Here is a 24,655-nt window from a genome sequence, read left to right as displayed (position 1 = left end):
ACATCCTGAGATTTTAAGTAAATTCAATGAATAATTATTAAAAAAAATATGAATAATGTTAAATAAATAATTAATACTAATAATTAATTGCATGTCTTGTTTTAATAAGTTTTTTTTGTTACACATTTAATTTGAAATTAATTAATTCTTAAATAATTTCTATTTTCAAATGGGATTTCTATCATAATAACACAAATGTTCCATCATCAAAACCTCTCATTGTCTGAAAAAAAATTTGATTATGCATCAGTGAATAAAAATTCATAGATTAATTTGTAAATCATGCTCTGGAGCTATAAGAGCCTTTGCAAATGCATGAGAATAGCTGGTGTTGTAATTATTAATAAAAGATTATACAATGGTGAGTGTGAGAGTAAAGGTGTGATTAACTGATCTTCATCAGTGGGTGGGTGATACCCGCTAGGGGCTCTGAGGACAGCAGGTTAAAGTGATAATTAACCTCTAACTGCAGCCAGAAACACACACACACACACACACACACACACACGCACGCACACACAAAAAAAGTATATTTAATGTCTCCATGTACAGTTAAGATGTAATATGTAATAATCTTCTGACATTTAATACAGATCATATGAAGACAGGGGCACACAGGGAGATGTTTTAGGTTGGGGGTGCTGTGTGTTGTTGTTGTTGTTGTTTTTGTGGGAGGGGGGGGGGGGGGGGGGGGGGTTGGGGGCACTCGTTTAAACAGCATACAAACCGGAACATTTGACTGCATTTTTGACATTATTGATACTGCTTGCAATCGTAATTCAACGGACAGGTCTACGTGACATACATTAAGCCTTTAAATAAAAGGGTTATTGAGCTGTTTACTGTCATATACAATAAAAGAGCCTGAAGGGCAACAGGAAATAAAAATGAACACCAAAAAAACTGTCTACCTTGCACAACTTGCTTTCTGCGCACATGTTTTAAAGAACATAATTCAACATATAAATAACACTTTTTTAATAGCCCACTTCAAGTGTTTATCACAAATAAATTAATAAATGTAAATGACCAAAATTTTCATTTTCACAGACACATATTCACAATCCCTTTCTCGGACCTTTATCTTGACTATTCCAAGCTGGTGGAATGACCTGCCTAACTCAACCCGAGCTTTTCTCCAACATTTGACCCATTAATACTAACACTTACTATTCTATATATCTATACCATATATATGTATATATACACACACACACACACACACACACACACACACACACACACACACACACACACACACACACACACACACACACACACACACACACACACACACACACATTAATTTAAATGTTAGTATACAGTAGTTAAAGAATTCAAATCAAGAGAGACCAACTACTTATAGGATCAACTTTCTGCATTTCGAGACAGACAGCATGAAAAAGTGCAGGTTGCATTCAGTGACTTTCAGTGAGTTAAAGGCCAGGAAACAGACAGAAAACTGATAAAAAGAATGAGACCAGAAGCTGCAAAAAGAGGATGTAACAGTCGGAGAAAGAATGAAAGAGCGAGTGACCTTTTGGCGGAGCAGTTTACTGCGCACACGGCCCCACAGTTTGGCGCCGCTGTTGGTGTGTTTTTTGATGGCTGAAGGATCGTCCACACAGCAGTGCTGCTCCACGCGTTCACACACTGAGTTCAGATTACAGTCCGTCACCACGATCTCTGTCATCCTGACTTTGTTCTTCTCGCAGCCACGCACAGAGAAAGAGAGGGGGACACTGACCCCCGGAACACCAACACAACGATTCCCAAGGTAAAATCAAACTCTTCCCAAATGCTTCACAGCAAAAGGATAAAAAACACTTTTCTAAAAAAAATTAAAATAAAATAAAAATGCTTTTTTTTCCTTGTGCCTTTACTTGGAGATCACAATTTTCACTTCTTGTGTTAAGTGCCCTCTGAGGACAGAGTGATTAACAAAATGATAAAAAATCAGCAGAAAAAATAACCCTGTGAAATAAAGGGCTCATTTCTGGAGGTAAGCAAACATTGCCATGTTTTTGCCTTTTCTCAAGCTTAATATTTAAACTATAGATCCTTCAGTGTATGTTAAAGTAACGCTCTCCTCCGCCTGCATGTCTCTTCTGCTGCGCTCTCCTCAACATCTGATCCCCAGAAAACAGAGAGTGAGAGGAAGAAAGAGTGGGAGGAGGAAAGGAGAGAGGGAGGAAGGGAGAGAGAGAGAGAGAGGGAGTGGGTGAGCTGATTCTATCACAAAGCAGTTTTTAAGTCTCCAGATGCGCGACGGAGGGAGAGGAAGACAGAGCCATAAAGGAGTAACGTCCTTGTGTGCTGAGTTACCTCAGTATCATCAGAACATTTTACCCCAAATCAAAAGAAAGAATATTTTTTTATAACAAATAAGCACATCTCCCACAATTAGATCAGATAAATAAACAAAATATTTTATTTTGAGTAAATGGTCTTCCTTTAAATGTATGGTTTACACAGAATTATCAAGCAGAACAACTGTTTTCAACACTGATAGTAATAAGGAATGTTTCTTGAGCACCAAATATTATATTAGAATGATATCTAAAGGATCATGTGACGTGATGTATAGTAATGGCTGCTGAAAATTCAGCTTTTGCCATCACAGTAGTAAAATGAAATAATATTTCACAATATTACTGTTTTTACTGTGTTTTTGATAAGCCTTGGTGAGCATAAGAAACTACTTTCAAAAACAATTTAAAAAATCTTACCAACCCCAAATTTTTGAATGGTAGAAAATAAATATGAATATAAAATAAAATAAATAAATAATTAGATTTTTATTTCTACATAATTGTAACTTTTATAAATAGTGGTAAATATGGTCCTAAAATATACAGCAAATATTTCTTCTCAAATTTCTGTTTTGACTTTGGCATGAAATATGACCTGGACAGGTTTTCCTCACACTTGCCCAAAAACCCTGTCAGTGACTGTCATCTGAGACCTGACCTGAACCACCATATTCTCTACTTCACAAACACAAAGTTAAAGACAAAAATACTCTTAAAGTTTGTGTGTCAGTGAAGACAAACATATTTCATCATTTGAAACTATTGTTACAGAGCACATTCTCTGCTTCTGTAATCTCAGCAGTGTGTGTCATTGGGAGCCTGGGGCGGCTGCGTCTTGTGGGTGTTGGTGCACAGTATATATGTTGGTTATGTAAGCAGGAGTGGGATTATTCTACATCTTCTGTCCTTGTGCTTAGTCTCTGAAGCTGCACGCAATGGTGTCTACCAGGTAATTTTTCTTCTCTTTCTTTCCATTTGTCCTCATACCACCTTTCCTCCATCCAAATCTTATTGCATAACACCGGAAAAAACACTGTTTTACTAGTTCTTTGTGAAAACCTCACAGGCGCTGCAGGAACTGTGCCTGGTGTACGCAAAGATCAAAACAAAAGTGGTACTAGTGCTGCACCATGCACCTAACCACATCCAGTTACCCAGAAGTCATCTGAACATACTTTTCAGGCCCCCATGGAATCAGCATCCACAAAACCCTGCGGCACAATTCAAACACAAAAATTTCACAAAGTTCCATGTATTCCCTGCTTCCTGTGTGCAAGTTTTTTTTTTTTGGCTAATTTGAACTAAATCAGTGTAAAAACTGTTTAGCACAGAAAGTGTACAGAGTCCATCTGGTTTGGGATTATCAGAGCTGAGACATCAAGACTGAAGTCAACATTCAAAGACATTTAAAATGATCAAGCTGTTGTTTGTCTGGCAAAAAATGACAATAAGGTTTCATTTGTTAAAGTCCCCCTGTGGTGAAAATCAAGTTTTTAATGTTGTTTATATCTACATTGTAACCAATCACGTCAACGTGCCGGCGGGCTTTAGCATATCATTAACAGCGAACTGGCAGGGGAGCGATAACATTAAACAGATAGCTGTTTGATAACAGTCAAACAAAAGGCTAATCATATTAGGCTAATCATATTAATTACCGTTATGTGTCCGATGTTGTAAAGAGCGAAATCTTTGTGCAGCGTTAACATCAGTAAGATGGCCGAGTGAATCTCTGAGCTGGTGTGAGCGAGTGGAGGGGGGGCTAATTAGCATATTCATGGTTCCACGTATATTACATGAAGCAAGGGTGCAGAGATGCATTTAAGCTATTTTAAGGCATGAAGAAAAAAAATTCACATGAAAAAACTTTTAAATATTTGATATTGGTGATCAAAGATGAGTTCTAAGGGATAAAATTACTGACTACAGGGGGACTTTAACACTGGATAAGTACATTAGTTAACGAACTAACAATGATGAATTCTCCTAAAACATTTATTAATCTTAGTTAATGTTAACATTTAGTAATACATTATTAAAATCAAAAGTTGTATCTGTTAATATTATTTAAAGCCAGGGTAGGCAATGTTTTTTTCATAAACATATTTTGTTATACTGTTTGAAACTTCACATCCTGATAGCAATCAATTATACAAGTGGTCTAAATATTAAAAAGACTTCTGTGGAAGTCTCAGGAGCAAAACATTTTTTTCCTATCATTGCATTCGGTCTGAATGCAATGATAGGATGGCCTACCTGCCTGTCATCCTATATATTTGCATACCGTGCACCCTGCTCACGCAGACATCACACGTCATCAGCGCTTTTTAAGTCGGAATCTTTCATTCTGACGAGTGAATGCACCTTTACAAAACTGCTTCGAGTTATAACAATAACCGTAAATATGTTGTTTACGTTCATTACTATTGTAAAGTTTTGTGCTTTGAGACTTGAGGTAATTTGAAAGTGATGTGTTCCTCCCTCGACCAACACAATCTCTGGTGATGCTTTGCAGACTCTGCTCTGGCTGTGCGCGTTCATGTGTTTTGGAAGAGGTGTGGCTTTGGAAAGAGCTCTTGAAGGGACGGTGAGATCTTTTCCCTTTTTATGCTTTCAAAGCTAGCTTGCTATTGCTAGCCTCTACGAAACTGCACAGCCTAGCTTTATTGTACCTGAGCTAACATGAACTTACAATGAACAGCTGTATTTTTATTAAATATAACTAACAAAGATAAATAAATACTGTAAAAAATATATTGCTCATTGTTAGTTAACGTTAGTTTATGCATTAACTAATATGACCTTAATGTAAAGTGTTACCAAAGATTTTATTCATATTATTATTCAAATTTTTTTTGGTTGTCAAAGTTAACTGTAAATAAACATTTTGGGGGTCTTTATGGTAGCTTAAAAAACCTGATCTAGCAAAAGCTAAAGATCAATGGGCTTTGACCAACTAACCATGTAAAACTAGCTACCATTAGCAGGATCATGGAAATTCAAACTTGAATTTCCCATTTGAGCACCACAACTCAATATGTCAGAGGTGTGTTAACCAGCGGTGTGTTGACCTGACGAAAACCAGGTAACACTTTGAAGAATTTGTATGTCTGACTTCAGATAAAGATCAATGTACAGCATACTAAATAGCCTCCAATCTGAGGGCACGGCTTTGGCCTCAGGTATTCTTGGAAGAAGTTTTAATGGGCCGAAAGGAGACAGAAGGATTGAAACGGCTGCGACGTCAGTGATATAATTACCAATTAAGATGCTTTGGCTATTCTCGGCAGCTTGAGCTTTCTACCTCTCTTTCTCTCTGTCTCCAGAGGTTTGTGGCATGCAAGTACAATTTCACAAAGGTTTAGAGAAAATTAAAAGTTAGTATTACTCATACTATAAAAATTTATATTACTCATAAATACTGGGTTTTTTTTTTACATTTTCCCCCTAATTATTTCTACTCCGTTTTTTTATTTTTTATTTTTTATGGTACCAAATGCAGTTACTCAGATATACTTAATTTTTAACGGTAAATGTAATTGATTTAATTTAATAAAATTTCATTAAAATTTACTCAATATTTTTAAATATAAAAATGTTTCACCAATTTTTTTTTTGAAAATCATAGTAAAAGTTTTGCTAAAAATGCCCCCTTAGAGCCAAGTGATTTTGAAAAAATAACCTTCCAAAAAAAAAAAAAAATTATAATCAAAATAATTATTTGCACGGTAAACTGAAATGACAAATTTGGCCGGTCCATTTGAGTCACAGCTTCCACATCTTTTGCTGTAAACTGAACATTTTGCCATCATCTACCTATTGTCAATTTTGACTTTTTTTTCCTGTGGAGCAGGAGTAATTATCAAACTGCTCTTTTCCATAGAAATAGAAAATAGGGAAAATAATACAGCAGGGACATATTAAAGTGATCAAAAGTGACAGATTTATAATGTTACAAAAGATTTCTACTTTACAAAAATGCTGAATCCTGCAAAAATAAAAAATATTAAGCAACTGTTCTTGATCACCAAATCAGCATATTAGAATGATTTCTGAAGTATCATTAAAGACAATTCAGCTTTGCCATGCAAGAAAAATCTTAACCCCAAACTTTAGAACACTATACAGTACTGTGCAAAAGTCTTAGGCACGTTAGTATTTTCACCAAAAAAAAAAAAAGAAAAAAAAAGAGAAGGTTTTAAGCCTTTTATTTATATATTTTCCGGTATGCTCCACACAGAGATCTGATCTCACCATCATCATGTCCATCTGGGATTACATGAAGAAACAGAAAAAACTGAGACAGACTAAACCTAGAAGAACTGCAGCAACATCTCAAAGACGCTTGAAGAAACATACAAATTACAGACAGACTCGATGGTGGTGAGATCAGATCTCCATGTAGAGCATACCGGCTATTGTCAGACTCCGTGTGCATACAAAAATCTCACTGAATTATTTTAATTAATGGCAAAAGAAATGTTTGGAAATGTAAACTGATATTTCCTACTGACACACTACAGCAAAAGATATAAATAACTGGCTTAAAAAATTTTTGGGGTGAAAATACTAACGTGCTAATATACACTCACCTAAATGATTATTAGGAACACCTGTTCAATTTCTCATTAATGCAATTATCTAATCAACCAATCACATGGCAGTTGCTTCAATGCATTTAGGGGTGTGGTCCTGGTCAAGACAATCTCCTGAACTCCAAACTGAATGTCAGAATGGGAAAGAAAGGTGATTTAAGCAATTTTGAGCGTGGCATGGTTGTTGGTGCCAGACGGGCCGGATCTGAGTATTTCACAATATTACTGGGATTTTCAGGCAAAACCATTTCTAGGGTTTACAAAGAATGGTGTGAAAAGGGAAAAACATCCAGTATGCGGCAGTCCTGTGGGCGAAAATGCCTTGTTGATGCTAGAGGTCAGAGGAGAATGGGCCGATTGATTCAAGCTGATAGAAGAGCAACTTTGACTGAAATAACCACTCGTTACAACCGAGGTATGCAGCAAAGCATTTGTGAAGTCACAACACGCACAACCTTGAGGCGGATGGGCTACAACAGCAGAAGACCCCACCGGGTACCACTCATCTCCACTACAAATAGGAAAAATAGGCTACAATTTGCAAGAGCTCACCAAAATTGGACAGTTGAAGACTGGAAAAATGTTGCCTGGTCAGAATTTGGCGTAAACAGAATGAGAACATGGATCCATCATGCCTTGTTACCACTGTGCAGGCTGGTAGTGGTGGTGTAATGGTGTGGGGGATGTTTTCTTGGCACACTTTAGGCCCCTTAGTGCCAATTGGGCACCGTTTAAATGCCACGGCCTACCTGAGCATTGTTTCTGACCATGTCCATCCCTTTATGGCCACCAAGTACCCATCCTCTGATGGCTACTTCCAGCAGGATAATGCACCATGTCACAAAGCTCGAATCATTTCAAATTGGTTTCTTGAACATGACAATGAGTTCACTATACTAAAATGGCCCCCACAGTCACCAGATCTCAACCCAATAGAGCATCTTTGGGATGTGGTGGAACGGGAGCTTCGTGCCCTGGATGTGCATCCCACAAATCTCCATCAACTGCAAGATGCTATCCTATCAATATGGGCCAACATTTCTAAAGAATGCTTTCAGCACCTTGTTGAATCAATGCCACGTAGAATTAAGGCAGTTCTGAAGGCGAAAGGGGGTCAAACACTGTATTAGTAAGGTGTTCCTAATAATCCTTTAGGTGAGTGTATATATATATATATATATATATATATATATATATATATTTCATGTCTTATCTTGCCTAGTACCAAGTGAGCCAGGACTGAAACTGGTGAACTCTCCAAAAAAACAAAAATAAGTGCAGGATGCCCTTGTTCTTCTCTAGGAAAGTAGAGCAAAATAAATAAATAAATAAATAAATAAATCGAGTCGACTTTAGCATATAAAGGGGGTGGTAAGTGCTTCAGAAGGGTTCTCTCTTTCATCTTTTCAGAAACAAGTGACAGTGATGCTCATTAAACAGGTGCAGCTAAAGGCTGAAAGAGGGAGTTTAGATGAGGGCAGACTCTATTCTCTTGCTTTTCTCTTTCTTCTTTGTCAGAGACTGGCAGCTTACAACAACAATGCATTTTCATCTCACAGCCGTTTTTCTTTCTTTTCTTCTCATGATTGTGATAACGTCCTGCTCTATGTGGTTTTCCATTACACTGGTTGAGGGTGATCGGCTTCAGCATCCCACAACTCAATAGGACAAGTGGCTTGGAGAATGGATGGATGAGGGTTGTCGCTGAGATAACCACAGGTGGATGTTCAGCAGTGGATAAAGCAAAGCTCACAATGACGTCAGTGTCTCATGACCTAAACTATTATAAGTGACAACGAATAAACTTAAACCAGAGGTACAATTATAACCTCAGTCCACAACCTTGTCTCAGCAGTTATTCATGGACTCAATGACTACATCTGCATGAGGCATTCTGACCAGAGCCACACACATAAAGACACAAAAAGGGCGGCCTGGTAACCATACGCTTATGTCTAAACCACATTCGTCCATTTTCAGATGCTACTTCACAGTAATCCCAAACATACTTCTTTTACTGTTTTCATAATCACAGAACTCAACTCTACGATATAATAATGGTTGTATACAATGGTGCTTTACATGCATCCAAAAACATACTGTATAGCAATAACCAGACATACTGTAGTAGCAATTACAATACACCAACAGTTGCCATTATATTTAAAATGGTGATTTTTTTTTTAAAGATGCTTAAAAATGTCTCTTACAAAGAAATGCTCACCAAGGCTGCACTTATTTGATCAAAAAGACTGTAAAATCAGTAATATTGTGAAATACAACATTATTACAATTTAAAATGCATGCTTTCTTGTTTAATGTATTTTAAAAATGTAATTTATTCCTGTAATTGCACATCTGAATTTTCAGTATTCAGTGACACATTATCCTTCACAAATCATTCTAATACGCTGATTTGGTGCTCAAGGAACATTTGACTCCAAAGATTTAAATAGTAGTAGGTATATTTAACCAAGTCTTCACCCTTTAAAACAACGAAACAATGCAAATATTCCTTAAACATTCACATAAATGTCCATGTGTTTTCCATGTTTAACAATACATTTTTTATTAAGCAGGCTGTTGTGCTATTATTTTGTGGGATGATATGAATATTTTGGTTAGGTGCCACCCGTATGCCACTGAAATAAGAATAAACAAAGAGAGCAGAACACATGACAAGTAGAACCGCACAGATGTGTGTAATGGTGGTGATGTGGAAAGATGGGGATGGGGCTGGTTAAGGGGTGTGAGGTGTGTGAGGATGTACTGGATGCTGTATAAGCTAATAGTCACATAAAATATGAATTACCATTTTGGGCACTACAATAAAGGTAATTCCATTGTATCCTTTAAAATAGCCTAAAGCATTCTAAGCAAAATACCATAAATGAATACAGCGATTACTCATTACTGTGGTATACATCAAATACAAAATATTACCATCACTGTACCATAGTTAAGTGTATAATTCCATCAGATGTAACACAAAAGTCATCGGGACATGGATCTGCTACTGCACAGAAACACTGTGTCTGAATCACAAAGATGCGGAATGGATGGAGAGGGGGAGGAGGAACCAAGGACAGAGAACAGGATAGGGGTTCCAGCCTTTCATGTGAGGAGCTGAGGGTTGGGTTTGTGAGGTGTGTCCTGAGGGAATAAGTGCATTAGCAGCCCCTGCTTTCATGTGTGGAGTGCAGAACCCATCCCACATCAAACAAACTCTAATGATGGTTTTTAGGGACATCGGATGAAATTTTCACTTTTTTTAAAGCTTTTTTTGCATTTAGTTAGGCATCTGATTTGTCTGCCAGCTCAGGAAAGCTTTCTCAGGAAAGAAAACACGTAGCCAGTTTGTTGTGGGCTGTCTGAGTCTGAAACTGTGTCATCTAGCAAGCTGTTTCAATTTGCAGCCGGTTACGTACTCTGGTAGCTAGCTATTTGAATAAGACCACCAACGACTGCTGACAGATTCTGCCGTATTAGCATTGACCCCGCCCTGAGCGAGTTGTACACTGTCCGCCATTTTCTCCAGGCCTGGAGCAGCTGTAGCGAGTAACAAGAATGTCTCGTAAGCAACTCAGGGGTTTTGTTGTTTGACGTAATAGTGAGCATAACAGTCTTCATATACTCCCGACATCAGAGGCGCAGAAAACGTTTTATTCGCGATGATTCGTTTTATTTTTGAAGGGAACGGGCCCCCATATACCTACATTAGTTTATGTCTGCGCAAATACTTTTACACCAGACTGCTTTGTGAACGAGGGTCAATACAAAGGGACAATACAAAACAGGTTTTGCTAAACATTTGTTACTTAAGGATGGATCAGTACCAACTGTTCGTGATCCAGCTTAAAATTTCCGGAGCGATACTGGTTACGGCAGTAATGAAAGGGAGAGCATGCAGTTTATTACAGTTCATCAGTGTTGTTTTATGGATATGACCAGTTTATTTATCTTTTGTGTGATGTACAATAAAACTTCATAAAACTCATCAGTAAAGTTTTGGCCATCATTCGGACGGGGTCTGCTACAACAGGCTTGTACTAATAGTGGATTAAAGAAAGATGACAACATAGTTTATAACTGTAATTAAACTAAACTATACCTGTTATATACACTCACCGGCCACTTTATTAGGTACCCCATGCTGGTAACGGGTTGGACCCCCTTTTGCCTTCAGAACTGCCTCAATTCTTCGTGGCATAGATTCAACAAGGTGCTGGAAGCATTCCTCAGGGAGTTTGGTCCATATTGACATGATGGCATCACACAGTTGCCGCAGATTTGTCGGCTGCACATCCATGATGCGAATCTCCCGTTCCACCACATCCCAAAGATGCTCTATTGGGTTGAGATCTGGTGACTGTGGAGGCCATTTTAGTACAGTGAACTCATTGTCATGTTCAAGAAACCAATTTGAAATGATTAGAGCTTTGTGACATGGTGGAAGTAGCCATCAGAGGATGGGTACATGGTGGCCATAAAGGGATGGACATGGTCAGAAACAATGCTCAGGTAGGCCGTGGCATTTAAACGATGCCCAATTGGCACTAAGGGGCCTAAAGTGTGCCAGGAAAACATCCCCCACACCATTACACCACCACCACCAGCCTGCACAGTGGTAACAAGGCATGATGGATCCATGTTCTCATTCTGTTTACGCCAAATTCTGACTCTAACATCTGAATGTCTCAACAGAAATCGAGACTCATCAGACCAGGCAACATTTTTCCAGTCTTCAACTGTTCAATTTTGGTGAGCTCTTGCAAATTGTAGCCTCTTTTTCCTATTAGTAGTGGAGATGAGTGGTACCCGGTGGAGTCTTCTGCTGTTGTAGCCCATCCGCCTCAAGGTTGTGCGTGTTGTGGCTTCACAAATGCTTTGCTGCATACCTCGGTTGTAACGAGTGGTTATTTCAGTCACTGTTGCCCTTCTATCAGCTCGAACCAGTCTGGCCATTCTCCTCTGACCTCTGGCATCAACAAGGCATTTCCGCCCACAGAACTGCCGCTCACTGGATGTTTTTTCTTTTTCGGACCATTCTCTGTAAACCCTAGAGATGGTTGTGCGTGAAAATCCCAGTAGATTAGCAGTTTCTGAAATACTCAGACCAGCCCTTCTGGCACCAACAATCATGCCACGTTCAAAGTCACTCAAATCAACTTTCTTCCCCATACTGATGCTCGGTTTGAACTGCAGGAGATTGTCTTGACCATGTCTACATGCCTAAATGCACTGAGTTGCCGCCATGTGATTGGCTGCTTAGAAATTAAGTGTTAACGAGCAGTTGGACAGGTGTACCTAATAAAGTGGCCGGTGAGTGTATATTCTCTGGTTCTGTAGGCATTATTGTCCGACTGACCAACTCCGATTCGAACTGAACAGTGCTACTGACAGTTTTTGACATTTTCAGTGTGTGAGATTGTCCTGTTTTTATGAGCTTTTGAAGCTCAGCCCTCTTTTAGAAAGGGGGCTGGGAGCACCAGCTCATTTGCATTTAAAGAGAGACACAAAAACGGTGTGTTTTTGCTCACCCCCCAAAAAGTGGCAATTTTAACATGCTATAAAATATTATCTGTGTGTTTTGAGCTAAAACTTCACATACACACTCTGGAGACTTATTTTACATCTTGTAAAAGGTGTTTTTACATCTTGTTCCCTTTAAGAACAAAAGCAGCCCCACAGTTATCATTCATTAACTCTTTCTGCATATGTGTGTGTGTGTGTGCAGCACCTGAGGGGCAGAAAAAGTATTAGAGCACCATGACAGATCCCTAGATGATGCCAGGTTGCCACGGTAACTGTTTGCGCTACTATAACCATTTTAACCAAATACATTTTCAGAACAGCCTAACTCTGATGTGCTGCAAGTGGGAAAAAAATTATTTAATAACAGCTCTGATGCAAGCATCATCAGATATGCAGCAATCATTTTAGAGACTAACAATGACCTTAAAAACAACAACACAAAATACACACTCTCCACATCTGAAGACACACAAAAGCAGTTTTCACTTTCTTTGAAATGTCACTGTAGTGTCTGTGTGTGTGTGAGAGTGTTTTCGCTGAACTCGACAGATTGTCCCAGTTTTATCTCATTTGAGCGTCATGTGGATGATATTGTATCATCTGATATTCCACAGCAATGATTAAGAATCCTAATATTCTGTACAGAAATTCTCTGTGATTTCTTCTCATAAAGAAATATCTGGGTCAAACATAAGCGCAAAATCAAATGAAATAATAAAATAAAAATAATAATTAAAAAATAATAGAAAGAATAAATAAAAAAACAGAAAAAAAGGAAATTATATTTTTTTTCATTAAGAAAATGAAACATTTTAGGAGATATTTTAGCATGAATTAAAATGTACAAATGTATAAATATAATATACTTTTTTGTTCACATAACAGCACTGACAATATGATTAATATGTGTAATATTAATAGCAGAGACAAAATCCACGCTCATATCATACAACAGCATAATGGATTATTTAGCCTTTCATTTGAATAGGTATTTAGTCTATTTATGCACTCTAAAAAAAAGTCTGTAAAAAAGGGCCTAATGTACTGTTATTATACATTTTCCATATTGATTTTTTCACAGGTGTTTTCACCATATTTTGAATTACGCATTGTGTTGCGTTACAGGATTAAGGAAAATGTCTGTAAACTTAGTGGAACATTTTCAGTACCTTTTCCATTTTTCTACAGATTTTTTTTCTTGTAGTCCGAAAAAAATGTTTCTGTGTCATGTGAGATTTTCCATGGGGTTGTTCAATATCTATTCAATCATGCATTAATGACCAGCTATTTTATTATTATATTATTGAAGTATTTTTTCATATGAATTAGCTTTTAGCTATTTGAGTTTAGTTTTTAAATATAAAAATAACTTAGTTTTAGTAAATTTTTTAGTTATTTCATGTGATTGTATAATTTTTATTGTTTTTTTTTCTTTTTAGATTTCATTTATTCAGTTTTAGTTTAAGTAATTTTCGTACTTCAACTTAAACGTATTTAATTTCAGTTGGTTGCCAAGGCAAGATTTTCATCTAATATTTGTATTTTATTTAAGCATTTTCAATTAACAAATCTAGTTTAACAGTACCAAGCCTCATGTAGACCCCCATTGACAGACTCTCACCCAGTCAGAGTGTCTAACTGCAGCTCTTTGATACAGAAGGTAGGTCGGGGGAAGGTGTCCCTCTGGGTAAGATGATTTTGGATTAGTAGCGTGAAAGTTATAGTTTTTATTTTGAAGTAAAAAGTTAAAATTAGACCCTTGGGGTAAGACGACCCCCTCAGAATTGGCACAGAAGGCCCCAATTGGCATGTTGTTATAGTGTTGTTATTTTTTAATGTAATAATTATTATAATTAATGGGGTTATTATTCAGTATTTCCATGAATAAGATGTCCATTTCAGACATCTTTGCTTTCATTAAAACCTATAGGTTAGTTGAGTGAAATCATTAAATTTGCACTCATAGTGTTACTATTATGACATATCTTCAATTCAAATATGGGCAATTAAATAAGTAAATATTAATTTGCCTGTATACAAGTCATAGACTAATTTTACCTTCCAGATTAATCTATTTTACAGGTATTCTGCTTTATCTGTCAACAGGTATTCAATTATTATTAACTAAATTGTCAAAATACAATTTTAAATACAATAGTTTATTAAGTATTTTACATTAATGCCACTAGAAATATATATCAACTCAGAAATAATTCTTATAATACCAATAATAATAATTATATCAAAAGTAATTTATACATTCTGTAAAAGTTTATCCAGGGGGTGGGGTGGGGGCTTCTTACCCCAGGTAGGGCGCCGTCTTACCCCTCTTTTAATATGTGACATTTTGTGCTATAACAACTAAAGTAGCACATGTTTCTATTAATTTCCTATAACAACACATTGGCAGATGCATCTTCATCCACCATATGCTAAACTTATATTTAAATATGTTACAGTTTAAAAGTAAATCCACATTGTTCTTCAGGGGGCATCTTCTCCCATCCTTACCTATGTCTAGAGTAATGAAAGGAGAAAGCTCTCTCACATTCTCTTTCTCTCAGAGTAAATCCAATAACCCTCAAGATGAGGCAGGAAGAGGTAAACCTCTTGCCAAAGGGATGGATGTATGAACATAAATAAAGAACCCATGAGCATGCGCTTGGTACAGTAAGTATACGAGGAGATGTGAGCTTACAGCTGATCTCGGATCAGTTGAACTCTACGGATCACTGTACACAGCAGGGGTTCAGGTCACGTCATGTCATGTCGGGCACCTCTCAGATGGTCTCAGGGGGTGTGTGCTGATTCTGACAAGCTTTACATTGACTGTGGGGTGACTCGAGTGTGTGTAAGAGTGGACGCTGATGTGACAGGTGCGTGTATGTGTGTGTGTGTGCGGTGACCTATTTCCAGACAGATGGAGACAGTAAACAGTAAAAAAATGTTCCACCACATCCCAAAGATGCTCTATTGGGTTGAGATCTGGTGACTGTGGGGGCCATTTTAGTACAGTGAACTTTATTTAAACGATGCCCAATTGGCACTAAGGGGCCTAAAGTGTGCCAAGAAAACATCCCCCACACCATTACACCACCACCACCAGCCTGCAGTGGTAACAAGGCATGATGGATCCATGTTCTCATTCTGTTTACGCCAAATTCTGACTCTACCTTCTGAATGTCTCAACAGAAACCGAGACTCATCAGACCAGGCAACATTTTTCCAGTCTTCAACTGTCCAATTTTGGTGAGCTCTTGCAAATTGTAGCCTCTTTTTCCTATTTGTAGTGGAGATGAGTGGTACCCGGTGGGGTCTTCTGCTGTTGTAGCCCATCCGCCTCAAGGTTGTGCGTGTTGTGGCTTCACAAATGCTTTGCTGCACACCTCGGTTGTAACCAGTGGTTATTTCAGTCAAAGTTGCTCTTCTATCAGCTTGAATCAGTCGGCCCATTCTCCTCTGACCTCTAGCATCAACAAGGCATTTTCGCCCACAGGACTGCCGCATACTGGATGTTTTTCCCTTTTCACACCATTCTTTGTAAACCCTAGAAATGGTTGTGCGTGAAAATCCCAGTAACTGAGCAGATTGTGAAATACTCAGACCGGCCCGTCTGGCACCAACAACCATGCCACGCTCAAAATTGCTTAAAACACCTTTCTTTCCCATTCTGACATTCAGTTTGGAGTTCAGGAGATTGTCTTGACCAGGACCACCCCTAAATGCATTGAAGCAACTGCCATGTGATTGGTTGATTAGATAATTGCATTAATGAGAAATTGAACAGGTGTTCCTAATAATCCTTTAGGTGAGTGTATATATATATATATATATATATATATATATATATATATATATATATATATATATATATATATATATATATATCACGAACAAAACAAAACAACTTGAATTGCTCTGTTAAGTTAGTTTGAACTCTCCTGCCATCTAGCTTTAAAATGAATCACAAGTATCCGCTGGGTCACCATAAATGACAAAATTACTTCCTTGTGAAAATAGCGTATTTTCTAAGCGATATTTATTAAAATTAATAAATGGATGCCGCATTATTAGGACAATAAAGCCTACACCCTACACCTAACCCAACACTTCATTATTAAACAAACATTAGAAACTTTATTACCACTTTTTGAATATTTTGTTCATTTTTATTGAAAATAAATGCCTTTCCGTTCTGATATCTGATATGAAAAGGGGGTAGAACGAGTTCGGCAAAAGGCGGATTTGAACACAGGTTGATTTGCGCCAAAACTTTCTGCCACAAGCCTTACCCCTACACTATTGCTACTGTTGACAATGCAGCGTCTTTCATCAGTAGACGTCAGTGGGCGGAGTTAGTATAAATAGCCTCTGCCAACCTATTTGCACTTAGTGTAAATATACACTCCATTATTTTATCAGTCATATTCTTACAATTTATGTATATGTTAAGTAAAGTGGGACTGTAATTGTGTGTAAACCATTTTTGTGAAATAAATTTGCTTGGTTTTTTAAAAGCTAAATTTATTATAATTTTTAGAATAAATGTTCTAATTTTCTAATTAGGTCTAATTCCTAAAAAAATGGGTCACGGCTTAATGATAATGTGAAAATGTGGGTCCCATGGCCAAACCAGTTGAGAACCCCTGAGCTACTGTAGATTCTGCATTTATTTTTTTATGAAGAGAACAGATGAACATAGACTGTGCATCACTTTTCATGTTCAACACCACACAAAGCAGATGATAGTTTGTTTGTTTTCACGCAGTGACAGCGGAGGCCACTAAAACATGACTTTTTGTGCCTGAACAGGCAAATATGAACTATGCAATATTTTACAAAAATACAATTCCAATTATAATATGAACAAACCATAAAAAATGAACTTAACTAAACTCAATTGATGCTCTGTATCTGCATGAACTCAAATCTTCCCCCTGGTCCGCATCGACTTAAACTGGGTGCTCGTCTGTGCGTAATCCAACGCATCAAGGGAGACTGATGCAGAGGCAATTGTGATTAGCTTTTGCTACTTTGCCTCAGATAGACGACTTCTCGTGGCAGGTTTAATTTTGTCCGAGAGGTTGAACCCGCGCTCTGCTGTCACACTGGTGTGCACTCGCCACCAACTGGACAAGGGTGGGAATTATAGTTACAAGTTACAATAGATCAAGTGTTATATGTCAAAACGACGGATGGCTTTCAGATTTTTCTGTCACTGCTAAGAAAAACCCTCAATGACGTAAAATATTCAGTAAATGCGACCTCTGGTCTAGGTAGGCAGCTCACTAGAATTTGAAGCAGAGCAGCAGACAGAGGGATACAGACAGAGAGAAAGCATTATCTGTGATCACAGTGAGCAAACACAGACATTAGCATGTGAAAGCTCATCTAAACTCAATCAATAAACCCAAGCCATACATTCACATAATGAGCTTCTCCACGGAGCCGCACATGGTGCTAACATCATTACAGAAGTGCTGAGGAGAGAGAACCATCCTCAGGCATTCAGCACGCATATAACATGGTTATACACCTTCTGCGTGTTTATCTATCTCTCTCATATAAACACACTTAAGTCATGGTGTTGAATGATTACACTAGGGAGAGATTTCAGTCACGGCGGCTAGTGCTATTTGAGGTAAAGTACATAGATAATAATGTGCAGAACAATGTGCAGACTAGTTGAATGATTATATATATATATACAATTTTATTTTAAATGTCAGATACCGATTACAATATTTAGAGAACAGCATTGCTACAATCAAAATACATAATCTATATAGTTATTTAGCATTAATAATAATGTATTTTTTTTTTTAAAGGTTTAGGTTAAGATTTTAAAAATGTTTTTGAAAGAAGCCTCTTATGCTCACCAAGGGTGCATTTATTTGCTCAAAAATACAGTAAAAAAACGTAATATTGTGAAAGATTTTCATAGTTTAAAAAACGGTTTTCTATTTGAATATATTTTAAAATGTCACTTATTCCTGTAATGGAAAAGCTGAATTTTCAGCAGCCATTACTCAAGTATCATTATTTCCTTCAGAAATAATTATAATATGCGAATTTGCTGCACAATAAACATTTCTCATTATTATTTATCAATGTTAAAAAGTAAAGATTTCTGTGGAAACTGTACTGCTGTTCAAAAGAACAGCATTTATTTGAAATACATTTAGTATAGAAGCTTGTTTCTGCCACTGAATAAAAAAAAAGGTAATTGCAACTTTTTATCTCACAATTATTTTTAAACTCACAAGACTTTTTTTCTCCGAAATGTGATATAAACGTGTAATTTTGACCTTTTTTCTAGCAATTGCAACTTTATGTTCCGCAATTCTGTCTTTATAACTCGCAATTGCAAGTTTATATCTAACAATTGTGAGAAAAATATTTAGCCTTTTCGTGGTAGAAATAAGCTTTCATAACAAATTATTTAAAAGTATATAAAAATTATAGCAAAATTATCAATTGAGCCCAAACTTCCAGGAAACAACTTTAAAAAGAAGCCACTCACACATCATGAGATGCAACATTTAGACAGAGTACTTCCACCTTCACCCTCATGAGAAAGACACAGACAATGGTGATTTAGAAAGACTTCATAAGAACGACCCCGTGCCCGATCTGTCCCGCACTTTAATAATAACAGACATGAATGCTGAAACGGGATGTCTGCAGGTGATATCTATATATGAAGCTGTGGGTTGGGGTTTGTACGGAGGCTGACAAATGCTCTGTCTGAAACATACTGATGTGCAGAGAGAAATAATAAAGAAAGAAGGGACGGTAAAAGAGAGGACTAAAGTATAAAAATATACTGTGCTTTAGTGGGTGTGCAGTGGGCAACAATAACTCTGTGTGAATATGTGTGATTACCAGCCACATTCGATCTCTGTTAAGCAGCACTTCGTTTAAATACTACAGCACATGCTCCACTTTTCAGCTCAAGTCTCATGTCTTCATACAGGAGTGCTAGAACACACACACACACACACACACACACACACACACGCGCGCACACGCGCGCACACACACACGCGCGCACACACATATACACCTACAGATATGTTCTTTAGTTGTTGTGCAGCAGCACTAATGCACTTGAAGGCAGCATGATGTCTATTATGTAAGACAGCACCACAAAAAGCAAAATCCGAAAAAACCTGCAGAGACGGCTAAGACAATTATAATTGCTCAGTACAATTATATCTGGAAACTTTGAGTGTTATTGCATTAGTTTTCAACAAAGGGTCTGCCAATTATTGTTTGCCTTTAAACAAATTTTTGTGTAGAAATTAAAGTACAAAATGAGGTTAACAAAAAGTTAAAACATTAAGAAAAATTAAATAAATAAATAATTAAAATAAATGAATTTATTTTTGACTATGTGCATCAATAATGATGATTACTTTAATGGCCTAAAATATACATATACGCAAGGGTCAGGATTAAAATGCACATTCAAACATTACATTTTCCCTGTTGTGGGAGGGAGTGTAGGAAGTGTGATCAAGTAGGATTTTTAAATAGTAAAAATCCTTGAAGTAGGAAGGCTTTTCAAATTTTTCAATACTGAGAAAAAAAAAAGGATGTTTTCAAAGATGTAAAAAAAACCCATATAATATTATCTATATAATCCCTAGTATTCCCTACAATCTTATTTTACAGAAAGAGCTGCAATAATAATCCAGGGCATCCAACTTAAGGAACACAAAACCAGATGCTGACAATACAAACACTAGAAGAGTTGCAGAAGAAACTAGATTTTTACATTTTAGTGTTTAACTGTGCAAAACTCACAACCATGATGCTATTGTGTGTTCTAGATAGCTGGCAAGGGCATCAGTATCTAAGGTTTATGGAGCATTTTAGTGTATTAATTCAGAAGGAAAAGAAAATAAGTTCAGTCTAACCCAGTCAGGATCAGGCTTACTAAAGCAGTTAACTCCTGAAAGAGGTCATGCTATAATCAAGCCCATGTTAACCTGGAAAAGTAGCCACAGGATCAGAAATGACTCCTGTATTTGTTGGGTTGGCAAACTTGGTAATGGGAATTTGAAGGGTGCAGGGTGAATGACAGTGTGTGTAGACTATACCAGTGGTTCTTAACCTTTTAGAATGAAAGCATTTAAGCATTTAATTTAAGGTGACATATGCCCCTTTTCACAAGATGTAATCTATGGTGTCACCAGAATGTGTCTGTGAAATTTCAGCTCAAAATACCCATTTATTATAGCTTGTCAAATTTCCCCTATTTGGGTGTGAGTAAAAACACGCCCCTTTTGTGTGTGTATCCCTTTAAATGCAAATGAGCTGCTGCTCCCCGTTCAGAAGACGTTCGATCCTTTACACAAGCTTCGGATACTCCGGCAATGAAAAAACACACAAATCTCACACATCCAAAATCTTTAATAGAAATAACCAGTAGTGGAGTGCAGCCTTACAGAGAGACTCAGGAAGAGGTTGCAACTTTTAGACGCACCTGGGCGTTGGATTAGTGGTTAGTGGATACATTTATGTAGTTGTTGTGGAGTTACATTGATTCATCTCATCCACTTGCATGTACCGTCACGTTTAACTTTTACACAAGTTGACACAGTTCCCTGAGGTCTTTATAAGACAGCTATGACATTTTTTGGTCAAATAGTGTTCTGTGCTCGTCTGTGCAGCCAATGAACAGAACAGTTTGCATGCTTTGCTCGAACTTTTGCCATTGAGTTAGAACTGGTTACACTGTTGTCGCTTGTGAAAACCAAATGGCGGCACAGTGGGTGGAAACGTGCATATTAAGGGGCGAATATTATAATATTATAATAAGATCCCCTTCCTACATCAAAAGGGGAGCGAAATCTGATCAGCTTATTTTTTGACATGCTTGCAGAGAAAGGCTTACTAAAACAAAGTTACTGGGTTTTCACTTTTCACGATTTCTGGGTTGTTAGATGCACCGGGCACCCGGTTATAGCACTTAAACGAAAAAAGTCAGATTTTCTATCAGATATGTCCCCTTTAAATTAGAGCTAGATTGTTTTAATATTAATTATTTAATCATTTAAATTCTTTTAAGTCATCCAGCAGCCCCCTTAAAAGTTTGCTGTTGAAAACCACTATTATATTATTTATTATTATACACTCACCGGCCACTTTATTAGGTACACCTGTCCAACTGCTCGTTAACACTTAATTTCTAAGCAGCCAATCACATGGCGGCAACTCAGTGCATTTAGGCATGTAGACATGGTCAAGAAAATCTCCTGCAGTTCAAACCGAGCATCAGTATGGGGAAGAAAGGTGATTTGAGTGACTTTGAACGTGGCATGATTATTGGTGCCAGAAGGGCTGGTCTGAGTATTTCAGAAACTGCTAATCTACTGGGATTTTCACGCACAACCATCTCTAGGGTTTACAGAGAATGGTGCGAAAAAGAAAAAACATCCAGTGAGCGGCAGTTCTGTGGGCGGAAATGCCTTGTTAATGCCAGAGGTCAGAGGAGAATGGCCAGACTGGTTCGAGCTGATAGAAGGGCAACAGTGACTGAAATAACCACTCGTTACAACCGAGGTATGCAGCAAAGCATTTGTGAAGCCACAACACGCACAACCTTGAGGCGGATGGGCTACAACAGCAGAAGACTCCACCGGGTACCACTCATCTCCACTACAAATAGGAAAAAGAGGCTACAATTTGCAAGAGCTCACCAAAATTGAACAGTTGAAGATTGGAAAAATGTTGCCTGGTCTGATGAGTCTCGATTTCTGTTGAGACATTCAGATGTTAGAGTCAGAATTTGGCGTAAACAGAATGAGAACATGGAACCATCATGCCTTGTTACCACTGTGCAGGCTGGTGGTGGTGGTGTAATGGTGTGGGGGATGTTTTCCTGGCACACTTTAGGCCCCTTAGTGCCAATTGGGCATCGTTTAAATGCCACGGCCTACCTGAGCATTGTTTCTGACCATGTCCATCCCTTTATGGCCACCATGTACTAGGCTTGGGCGGTATCCAAATTTTGATACCGTCAAACCTCCTCCCTATTTTACCGCGGTATACAGTATTACCGCGTGACTAATTAAAAATTATGACATAAGGCTCAGAAGGCATCACCAAACTGTTGGTTTGTGCAGGGATGAGTCACAATTTTCGAATATTCAATTATTTGATTTTATTATAGAATATGGAATAGGTTGTGGGATTATTGTCTTTAAAAAATCCCCATGTTTTCCGTTCTGATGCGGTGGTGACACGTTCAACCAGAGGGTGGCGATGCCAATAATGCATCTAAAAGCTGTCAATCAACTCTCAGACAACAGGAGAAGATGCACATTGTATCACACCAGAGCATGTGAGCGGAGTGGTAATATTTCCTCCAGAGCAGAGAGCGCATTTCTGAAAATCACGCGCCGCTCGCTCAGTCCACTCAGCGTCGCGCGCTCAGAATGCCCGCAGTGACATGCTGGTTAGAAAACATGTGAAGTAGGGCTGCCCGTGCATGACTTAAACAAATTTTTTTTCTAGTTGACTAGTAGTAGTTGATTTAAGCCATTAGTCTAATCACATATTTTTTTATTAAATTACTTAAATATATATAGGAGAGAATGCTAAACCATAATGAGCGTTTTCGTAATATATTGCCTATTCTGCATCTCAAAGCACACATAAAGCTTGCCACAAAGAACCGGCAAAAGTAATTATTATGCATGAAACATTTGAATTGTTTATTAATAAAAAACTTTCTATGTTAGTGGCTGCTCGCATCTTCGCAGTAGTGAACGCGCATAGAGAGAAATGCACACTTCATATGAATTAGCCTACAGAGAGCAGGCCATTTCTTTTAGTTTTTAATTGTTTTGTTTAAAAGTAGACATTTCAAGCTTTCTATATATATACACTTCTCAGATATTTAAGGCATCTATCTTATACGCTGAGTTTCGTTTATTTTAGGAGACGCGCTCCAGTTCACGCGCCGGCTTATATTGTCTAATATATATCCTTCTTATTTATTAATCCAGGCAATTCGTTGATGAAACATTAATTAAAATGAAGATACAATTTATGCGAAACGAAATTCACTTTAAAGAAAGGCTTTCTACAAAACAAAACGTAATAAGTGGTCAAAAATCATGTCTGACCCATTCCAAATGTTTTCCGATATTGGGCATCTTATGATCCTATCTTATTCATCTCATGCAGTTTCCTTTTCATATAATCAACATAGATGAAATAAAAAAAATAACAACATTATATTATTAAACATAAATATGAAAAGAAATGAGTTTTTTTTTATTTTATTTTTACTTATAGCCTATTTAAGTGTCACACCGCTACGCTGTATAGCTGTGTAGCCTACATGCATGTGTGCGTGCATATGGTGGAGGGGTGCTATTTTCGAATAATAATTAAATAATACCAGGTGATCTTCAAATATTATTTTTGCTTGAAATGCCCATCCCTGCCAAACTGCAGAAGTCGTGTTCTTCTTCGAGACCAGGTCACTCGTTGCGCAACTTGCCATCTTTCCCCCTCTCTCCCCCACTCTTTCTCCTCCACACTGTCACGTGATGACAACCACAAATAAGCATTTTTAGCCATTAAATAAATTATATTTAATATTTAATCCTTTTCTCCTATATAAGTGCATTGGATTTTTTTTTTATGACGGTATGACGATATTGAAACTGATACCGTTGCTATTTTTAGATCCCGCGGTATACGATATTACCATATTACCGCCCAAGCCTACCATGTACCCATCCTCTGATGGCTACTTCCACCATGTCACAAAGCTCTAATCATTTCAAATTGGTTTCTTGAACATGACAATGAGTTCACTGTACTAAAATGGCCTCCACAGTCACCAGATCTCAACCCAATAGAGCATCTTTGGGATGTGGTGGAACGGGAGATTCGCATCATGGATGTGCAGCCGACAAATCTGCGGCAACTGTGTGATGCCATCATGTCAATATGGACCAAACTTCCTGAGGAATGCTTCCAGCACCTTGTTGAATCTATGCCACGAAGAATTGAGGCAGTTCTGAAGGCAAAAGGGGGTCCAACCCGTTACTAGCATGGGGTACCTAATAAAGTGGCCGGTGAGTGTATATATATATATTTTTTTTTTTAAGTCATCCAGCAGCCCCTTTGTAAGTTTGCTGTTGAAAACCACTAATATATTATTTATTATTATTATATACCACTATTATA

General features: G+C 37.6%; 1 protein-coding gene across 3 annotated transcripts in view; it reads right to left on the bottom strand.

Moving 5' to 3' along the window:
- Positions 1 to 24,655, bottom strand: part of abr (ABR activator of RhoGEF and GTPase) — a 490,805-nt gene that overhangs the window by 64,394 nt on the left and 401,756 nt on the right. The gene's annotated exons all lie outside the window — the stretch shown is intronic.

Source organism: Rhinichthys klamathensis, unplaced genomic scaffold, assembly GCF_029890125.1.
Source record: "Rhinichthys klamathensis goyatoka isolate OS25496 unplaced genomic scaffold, OSU_Roscu_1.1 h1tg000019l_1, whole genome shotgun sequence".
NCBI classification, from domain to species: domain Eukaryota; kingdom Metazoa; phylum Chordata; class Actinopteri; order Cypriniformes; family Leuciscidae; genus Rhinichthys; species Rhinichthys klamathensis.
This window is presented reverse-complemented; position numbering and strand designations above follow the sequence as displayed.